Source organism: Lonchura striata, chromosome 13, assembly GCF_046129695.1.
Source record: "Lonchura striata isolate bLonStr1 chromosome 13, bLonStr1.mat, whole genome shotgun sequence".
NCBI classification, from domain to species: domain Eukaryota; kingdom Metazoa; phylum Chordata; class Aves; order Passeriformes; family Estrildidae; genus Lonchura; species Lonchura striata.
This window is the reverse complement of record NC_134615.1, coordinates 8,128,348-8,138,415: the sequence shown is the minus strand read 5'-3', so window position 1 is coordinate 8,138,415 and position 10,068 is coordinate 8,128,348. Positions and strand designations below refer to the sequence as shown.

The 10,068-nt window shown below is 37.1% G+C and overlaps 1 long non-coding RNA gene across 1 annotated transcript; it reads right to left on the bottom strand.

The window, feature by feature from the left end:
• Positions 1 to 3,991: 3,991 nt before the first annotated feature.
• LOC116184058 (uncharacterized) lies at positions 3,992 to 9,748 on the bottom strand. The gene is made up of 3 exons (XR_004148790.2): positions 9,669 to 9,748; positions 4,253 to 4,440; positions 3,992 to 4,044 (listed from the first exon to the last, which is right to left on the bottom strand). It is a non-coding gene; the product is annotated as an uncharacterized LOC116184058 (long non-coding RNA).
• Between the last annotated feature and the right edge of the window lie 320 nt (positions 9,749 to 10,068).

Genomic DNA, 10,068 nt, shown 5'->3' with positions numbered 1-10,068 from the left:
AAGCACAGATCTGATATATGTTCACCACGTTTTGGAAGGAAATAGTTTGACCATCCCCAGTGAAGGAGGAGGCTGCTAAGCTAAGGAGTAGCAGCATCTAGTAGCACTAATGAAATAATCTAGTGCAGGCACTGCTTTAGTAGTGATTTTCTTACAACCAGGAGACTTAAGGGAAAGCATGATTTTAAAGAAGCTGAAGGATAGGATAAGGATTTTAATGAATGGTGACAAAATCCCATTTTTCATCCCTTAACATCTTCTGTGAGAAGAGGGCAGAAGGACTAACAGTGAACTGTGAAGCAACTGGACTGTGCAGCAAATACTCACAATTAAAATCAAAATCATAATAATCAGAGTTCCCAGGTAAGGCAAGTTAATGAAGCCAAGATCCACACATCCCTACCCTGGCTTTCTCTTCACCTATGGTAAAAAACAACCAAGTACAAAATAATGTAAAATCACCAGGTACGACTCACAGCATCCTCAAAGACAACCTCTGATTTGTCTTTGGAAATTAAACAGGAAGCAGAATTATCCAGATAAAGATGATTTGGGTTTATCTAAATGAGCAACTTTCACCTTGTCACAAATGACAAAAAATGACAAATTGAAAATTTCTCCAAATGCAGGTATATAACTAAAGCCTGCTATTGAATGAAATAACTGGGACCAACATAACACATGCAACATCACTCCAATCACTGCTTCCCTGCCTGGTGACCATTAATCTTTCTTTGCCCAGTTTCCACTTCCTCTTGGAAAGAGAACAAAATGATAGAGATAAATCTACCTAGGACACAAAATAATACACTGTTTCCTAATTTAACCCTCCATTTATTGTTCTATGCTTTTCAGTATTTCCAGAGTACTGCAAATATAAATGGCTAAGGTATTAAGTGATTAAACATCTGGTTCAGAGTGGCAACTTTAAGCAGACATTTCACCTTATTCTGACATTTACCCTCAGAGAACCATTAAGACCCACCCTGCAAACACTGGGACACCCCCACCCTGATCTCCACAGATGCAGTAATGATTTGACATTAGGTCTCCATGGCTTTCTGAGGGAAGAGCTCAGACTACTGCCTGTCAACAGCAGCTTTGGTTACTGAGTGGCTATGTACATTAGAATTTGGCAACTGAGCCAGACATGCCTGAGCTGCTCCTAAAACTCTGTCTGACTTGTTTCACACTTGTCAAAGAAAGAATAGGAAAGAGTAGAAGGCAATGGAAGCAATAAAATCAGCTAGAGAGCAATATTTAATGCCAATTTTTTTTCCCTAAGAAACTATAGAGTGAAATATGAAATTTCTTCTCTCCCAAAGGCTTCTTGACCTAAGATTTCAGCCTCAGCAAAACAGATCTGCTTTAGTACAGCACACAGTGTCCTGGATGTACATCCAAGGGAAGGATTTTGCACAGGAAAGTATGAGCCAGCAGTGCTGGGAGCATAAAGGGAAGAGGCATGAACTACTGTTCTGTCTTGTCTAAGAAATCCAGGCTTGAATCATCCTGGTAAAGGAAAAGAAGTCAGGGACAGGATAAACTCTCCTTCAGCTTTGATTTCATTATGTGATCGGTTGTAAAATAATGATTTAACTTGAAACCTTTTGAATTCTCCAGGCATATTCAGAATGGGAAGGGAGGGTAGATGGGGATGGGGCATGCTAAAGTTCTACTTTGTACCAGAGCCTCATAAGCCTTCCTGGTTTGGATTCAAGAGACATCTCAATATTGACAGCCACGAGTCAGCACAGCTTTACTTTGAATTCTGAAAAACTCTATAAATCATGGGAAAACTCCACCCAAAGAAATTCATCTTTCTTATCATCCTATCTGCTTTCTTCTGTAATCTGCAAACTTTCCTTTTAAATTTCCTCTCCTCTATTCATCTCTCTCATGAATCCTACCTGACACCTCTCTTTCTCAAATCTGCTTATAAAAGGACAGTTCTCCTTCATGCAGTTGCTCTGATGACCTCCTTAGTAGTTCTTATTTCAGTACAAAATAAACTTCTAGTTGGACTCTTGCATTCCAAATGAGTATTTCTCACCAGAATCTGTAGGCTTAAAGCAACATGATCAGGAGAATAAAGTCAGTAAAACTCATGTGTCAAGAACTATGCAAAGAAAATACTATTAAAAGGAAATAAAGGAATTAAAAAGCAACTGGATATTTCTCAGTATTTTCTTTGCTTTTATCCTATCTCTTGACACAGTACAGAAAATTTGGGCAAACAACCCAGATTTAATATAAATCAACTTATTGATAAGCCAGAGTGTATGACTGCAAAAGATCTGCTCTGTACAGAACTGGCTTTTCCTGGAGAGGAAAGTGAAGATGAAACTGGCAAAAGTTCAACATTATACATTCTGTCAACTGTTAATTTGATTTCATAATTCAAAAGGGTTTAAAGCCCTTTTTAAAGACACAGGACCATCTTAGCTGAATGTCAGATTGTCAGATAGGGTCCATCCAGAGTTACTGAAATTTGTCCATCAGTGCTAGGGATACTCCAAGGAGCATTCGGACTCTCCATGGCAGCTGAGAAAACTGGGAGCAATGCAATATTGCTTGGCAATAGAAGCAACACAGAGGAGCACACAAATTCAGAAACATGCTAATATTCCAACTAATGTTAATGAAATCCTGAGACAGACTATGGAAGTTTAAGATGTAGAACATGCATTATCCAAGTTCAAAAGAATAAACACTAAAATGTCTGGAATTTGGGGAAGCAAATTTTCTGCTTAAAGGAATCAGCTTTTGATTAAGCAATTGACTTTTGTAGTAAATAAAATTAAAATAAAGCACTTGAATTTCACCAATATAAAATTAAAGTACAAAAACCACTAATTGCCACGGACAAATGTTTGCCATTATATTTAAAGAGAATAAGGGGTGGGTTCTGTGGGAATTCGACATTTATCATTCAAGTGAAGAGAGATCCTGTGAATCTCAAATAACACAGCTAAGAGCAAGTTAAGTGACTTTTTTTCTCTTACAGATGGAATAATGCTACATCTTCCTACAGCCCATCCTGTATTCTGTTTCAGCTGTGTAATGACATGCAGAGGTTTCAGAAGAAATGTGGAAAGCAGAAAACCTGCTGTCCTCCTGAAATCCTCATAGCAGACACCCAGTAAACCTGCAGAGTGGAGTGGCACTTACTCCCAGCTGACTCACACATCTCATGGCAAAAATAAAGTTTTTCCATCTTCTGCACACAGACAAATAGGCTCCAAAAGTTTTATCATGCAATGCTGCCTGTCTCAAGTTCAGATTTCAATATTTTCATAAAATATGACTTAAGTGCTCTCATATTTCATTAATAACTTCCAACTGAAACTAACCTTTGGTTGTCAAAATAAGTAAATGAGGTATCCTTTTTTAGAAATACAATAAACATTTCACTAGAGGTCTACTGGGTCTTAATTTACAAAGTTATTCAGCCTCTAGGTAATCCAGCTGAATGCACATACCTTCTACCATTTAAGAAAATTTAACACACAAACCATAGTATTTCCATTATTTCAGCCTCTGAAAACACTTTTACCTACAGCAAGTGCTGTGCTTCTGCTATACAAGATTGCAAAAGAATAAGTGTCTCCTACTGCAAGCAATGAAAGACGGGTATCATTTAAATTTCCCTTCACACTTAACTGTAAACACAAAGGATGATCCAAATTGTTCTGAGCCTTGTTACTGCAAGGTTTCCAGCTCAGTAGTCATTTTTTCCTTGACATTTTTCATTCATACCATCATGCAACCTGACCTCAACCTTGTATCAATATACATATAATCATATAGGGGATTATCAGAGATACTTTAACAAAAAAACCACCATTTTCAGGATTCTGTCCTTTGACAGAAACTTCTCCCCCTTGATTCCTGAAGACACCTAAAAATTCCTTTATACCACACACATGCAAAGACAATCAATTAAAAGTTAGTAAACAGAAAATTAAATGGTTGCTCAGGGATTACTTACGTTTGCTCCTTGGGCTTTTGGGTTCTCAGGTCTGACCATAACCAAGAGAGTCACTGCAAACGAGAAGTGTTGTGAAAACTCAAAATCGTGACACAAGACTGGCAAAAATTTCAAGTTCTGGAGGCAATAGAGCTGTTCAAAATATTCCTATCACGACTGACTAGAGTGGGTTTTGTGTGGTTCTACCGGTGTGTTAGAGCTACCAGTGAAAACAGAAACTAAAGGCAAAGGCAATTGAAAAAGTTAAGGGGGTTCTAATACCTTCAGGAAAATAATATCCTCTTCCACTTTGCTTTGAATTATTGCCTCATTTGGAACTTAATCTTCACGAGTTTAGAAAGAAATGCCATTGTCATCATGGAAAAGTCCATCCACCCACTGGAAGCACCAGGCCCTTCTTCCTGTGTGGAGCACTCAGGAGAGAACCATTCTTGGCTAGATCCAACCACCTGCACACACACACAGATCCATTTGTCAGTCAAAAGATTTTAAAAGAAATAAACAGGAAGAGAAAATATGAATCTGTACATATACCTCTGACAAGTTCTTGTCCCAGCTAAGGAAAAAAAAAAGCATTCAAAAGTCAAAGCATTCTAAAGTGACCTTCATTGTACAGCAACCTTTTCTAATCAGCTGAATGAATACAAAATAATAATTTCGTGTAAAATACTGGCTTTCAATTTTCTTTTTTTTTTTTAATAATTCAAGCAATTAGGAAGGATTTTCAATTAAAAAAATCTATGTTTGTATTTGCAAAAAAAAATTGAAGCAATATCAAAGAACAATGGATACCTCAGTAATACCTCAACTAGTACAGCTTCCTGCAAATCATGAATCAACTAAGTTGGCACAATTACTTGGTCTGCTATTCAACATAATCTGTAAAAATTTCTTATTTAATGGTAAAAAACAGATTAGAATTGAAGCCAAGCCTTTTTATTTATAGAAAACAAACTTTTAACAGGTTTATTTAAAAAACAATTTAATAGCTAAATGATCTATGTTTTACCTGAACATGCATTCTCATTAAAAGCAAAGTAAATACCTCTGAATACAGACACATTCTATGCCATTCTCTTTATTACTTAATTTCCCAGGTATCTCAGCATGATCTGAATAAATTATGCTGACAATACAACAATATAAATGATAAATCAACAGCACAATTTTAGTGATATATAGCATGAAAAGTAAATAATAACCAGCACTGCTAATTGGCTGGCTACCTGGCAACAAATCAGTGAGCAAGCAACTCCACTGGTAATGCTTCAGCTGTGCACCACCCTAATCACTAAGCATTTCTAGCTATTCTAAGTTGTTTCTACTGGTTTTTATACAAAACTGTACTGCAGAAAAAAAAAAAAAAAAAAAAAAAAAAGAAGAAGAAAAAAAGGCAGAAACTCTCATTGAAAAAATATTTAAAAACCCCAAACTTACACACTGACAACATCTGGATGTTATGAATCCACTCGTACTACATTGTGTGGCACAAGCATTCATCAAGTCAGAATGTGTTTTACTAGAAAAGCTGAAATAGGACATTTAGAGACTGAAGCTATCTACCAGAAGAGTCTGTAGTCTTTACTTTAGGACTTTGTTTATTGTCCCAAGACAAAAGACAAATATGTAAATGTAAATCCTACTTTCCATCAAAGGCTAAAGATTCCCTGAGACTCTGATGGGGAGAAGAGAATTGTCCTTCAGCAGAAGACTTCCCCAGAGCTCCTCAGCTCTGGAGAGCAGGAGGGCAGAGCCAGCCTGTGACACTCTGAGCAGCCCAACTCCCTCCCCCAAAACTGCACCCCCGTGACAGCCCCAGGTGCTGGAGAGAAAAGTCACACAAATCACACATGTGTGTGGCTTAATTCAGTATCCCAGCCCGTTGCCTGTGGCAAACAGGCTCCAGGATTTGTGGAGAACAAAAAACAACAACAACAACAACAAAAAAAAAAACCACCAAAATCATCACTATCCTAATGGGAGACAGAAAATCTTGTCAAATGATTAGTATTGCCTCGTGCTTTCCTACTTTAATGCACTGCATCTCTGAGACCTGCCTTACAAACATGGATGTCCAGTTTTGTTTTCTAATCCTGCCACACTTTTCACTCCAAAGACTTTCTTTAGCTCTAAGCCCTATCCTGCATACCATCAAAACCTCCTCCTTATCAATTTTCAATTTGTTGGCACACTTCTCTGTTTGCAGTATGGGACAAAGCCAAGAAAGAAATCAGATTTACCTTGTGTAAATCATTCCTTTCCTACAGAACCTTATCTTCTCAAAACCTTGCTTATCTTCTCATTCATTTAGCATAAGCCCCTCTATTTTTACTCTTTGCACATAAAATTCTCTATGCTTCTGGACACTTTTTATTACTATTACTTTACTCTTTCTGTTTATGATGTAAATTTTCAAGCAGAAGGGTATGAATTCAGCAGTGTATTCAAGGCAAGAGGATATCACTGATAGGTATCATAATATTTGCAGTATTATTTTCCAAGCCATTCTTTATTCACCCAACCATTTTGCTGGCTGCTCAGACCACCGCTGTGAACTGAGCAGCCTTTTCTATTGAGCTGTCTGCAGTAATGATGATCATGGGGAAACTCCATCCCCACTGCAAGGAAAGGCAAAACTCCCAGACTTCAGTAAGATCTGAATTGCACTGAAGTCCTTTCTATCAAGTCATTGTAGCTAATTTAGAATTCAGTCAATGGTTATGAATACTACAAATAATTCTACAAAAATTGCATTGCAGGAAATTTGTCAAAACTGAGTATATTTGGATTTTGGCTCCCTAATTGTCTAAATCAGTTACATCTCCAGAATTCCTCAAGGTTGATGTGGACTTGACTAAGCAAAAATTGTTGTCATATATATTTTTGCCTTTTATTTTGCATTCCATACACACCTTCAGTTGAGTCTTTACAATGCAAATAAATCCAATAAATATACTGACTACATCACTGTTAATCCTGCATCTCTGAGAGCCCTTTTAATTTGTACCTGTGCTGAACACTGGCCAGTTCTCCTTTCTCTGTTGTTTTTCCAAGGGTAAAAATGCATTTCATTAAGCTGGTTTTTTTTCTGTAACTGTCATTTCCTCAGCAAGTAAAAATATTTCTAGTAACCTGAGAGGTATAATTTATGGTGATTTCCCCATTCTTACTATATGTGCCCTCTTAGAAGTATTTTTAAATTGTTATTTATGTTGCTAGTGTTTTAAATCCAGATATCTTTTCTCCCCATTTCTGCTGAACCTAAATTCAGAAACTGATGAAGATTTTCTGTTCTAGAAATGGAACAAAAACCAAAAGCTAAATTGACAATTAGAAAAGTGGAAGTTGAAGGCCTCACTGCATATCTACCATCTACAATGCTGCTCTGTGGCTCAGTCCCATTCAGTTATTTAAGCTCATTTGAAAATACCATGCATTTGCAGAAGACCCTCCTATCTGCTGCTATCCAACCATCAGTTTCAGAATTAAGCAACACAATCTCTGTTCCAAACCCTTAATAACATTGCAATCTTTGGTAGCATTACCAGCACTGTTGATGAACCACGGTGAAGCTTTGCACTGAGACAGCCCCATTAGAGTGGGATTGGTGTGGGCCTCATTCGGGGCATTAATTGTTTTTGGATGGTTCTGCACAGTATCACATCAAAGGTGCCAACCTGGTAGCAAATAATCTGGGATTTCCCCCATGCTCTGCAGTACACAAGACAGGAAATCTGCATGTTGGTGTGTGCCTAAGTAAACAGGGAGCTGTGAGCCCTCAGGGGAATTAGCTCAGATATTCAGTATGGATCTTCCTCAGTCCTGTCATCCTATGGGGGCTTTTCATTTCTTGAGTCTTCCATTTAGAGTAAATCCACTAAAATTAACAAATCAGCAATTAATAAGGAATTAATATGGTTCAGGCGTGTTTAAAGTTAAATAGGCACTTAAGTGTTTTACTAAGCAGGAGTTTGACAATATGTACTACTTTATTTCCTCTAGGTCATGCTCTTGGTTTCAAACTGCTGAGGTGGCACTGGTACCCAAACTCAAACTCTGACCAGCCACAAATTCAGGATGAAACAGGTCTTTGGTGTTTAAAATATCCTTTGCTGTGACAGTAACTCAGCAAGACAGCTGAGTCTCTGGCAGTGATAAGATCCTGTCTAGTGAGGCAGCAATAATACAGTGAAACATTATGTAATTTTTTTCTAAAAAAAAAACCCACCCAAATTAATGTTAATAGTAATAATAATAGTAATAATAACAACAACAATAATAACAATAATAATAATAAAGCCCTAAGCAAGAATAAAAAAGCACACACAGAGAATTATAAAATTTTTTCCTCGTGCACCTAATATACTGTGGCATAATAATTTTTTCTATAAAACACAAAATATAGATGCAGTGCTATTTCTTTTAAGGGTTGTAAGAGTTATTTCTTTCACTTCTTTTTCCAGGGGAGAATGAAATATGTATTTGAGACCAGAGGGAAGTTGTGCCACTGTAAGTAGGGGAATGCAGAAACAGCAGTTTCCTTCTCCTCTGCAGAGTGGTGAAGTTTTCACACACCTCTCCTGTCCCAGTGACATTTCCTTGCTTAAAGACATGCATTCAGGAATGCACACAATACCTACAAGCATATATGTTCTATGATTTAAATGACAACAAGTTTAATCTTGTTTAAAAATTTTAATTGAAGTAAAAATATTTTTATTTGGCATATGCTGGCAGCAAATAAAATGATCCTGACGAATGGCATAAAACTATTAATTATGCTTTGTTCACTCCATTCTTACTACATTGCTTGTGTGGTTAAAAATTAACTCTATGATCTTATTTAAAACAATACATGTGTCATTTCAGACATTCCTAAAAAGGATGCTTAGTAATAATAAATAGGTGTGCTTGTCAAGAGAAATTTACTAACAAAGTGAATTCAAGCATCTTAAACAGATAAAAGAAAGCAACTACAAATTACAGCAGGATAATATTTTGGTTTTTTTTTTAAAGATTCTCCTGTTTTTATTCATTGATGCAGATAAAGATATGCAGATAAAGACAATAAATGTTTCATGATTATTATGAGCATTCCATAATCCCGAGGCAACCTTAAATATTTTAATGTCTGGGAGAAGTGCCAGATTCTATCATACCATCTCCATTGTAAATACTAATAATATTGATAAGAATAACTTAAATGATTTTTAAGTAAAACTGTCAAAGTTATTCTTAGCACAGTTAAGCACACATCAGCATTTACTCCGAGGCTGGCAGAGCACTGGGCCAGCTGCTCAGGGAGTTTGGGGAGTCCCCCTCTCTGGAGATGCCCCAAACCCACCTGGACATGGTCCTGTGTCACCTGCTGCAGGTGACCCTGCCTTGGCAGGGGGATGGACTCAATGATCTTCAGAGATCCCTTCCAGCCACAACCATCCTCTGATTCCCATCCCCAGGTGCAACAGAAACAAACAGGACCTGGAAGGTCAAATTTGTAGCACATCTGCATTTTTCATGCATATGTATCTTTACACAAATAAACATGCACATAACTTAGGTAAATGTACAGCTGCCCACTATAAGTGACACAAATGCGAACTTCTATGGTTTCAAGTAAAAAATTTTCTTCATGGCCTCAAAAAGCTGTTTGTAATATCTGGCCTTTTGAACTCACCTCTCTGCAGCAACATCAATGAGGTTCTCCATGAGTGCACATATTTTCCTGAGGACAATGTATCTTATTAATCCCATGATCTAAAGAGATAATACATTTGTCAAAAAATGTGTGCTTTATCAGGATGAATTTGCTCTAACTTAACATCTCCTATCTTTTCCAAAGCCAAATGAAATAATCTCTACAAACCCACAAAATCACTGCTTCCCTTATTCTGGGGGCTTTTTGCATGTGTGTGTTGCGCCATTTAAGAAATTTATGTAGGTTTCATTTTCATCAAGTATTTATTTCCTGCCCCATGATTTTTATCTTTTTCTTCTTATCTATAAAAAAAATCGACATTCAAAAAACTCACAACTGCTTTGTATTCCCCAAAAGCCACGTGGGAGAAGCCAGAAGA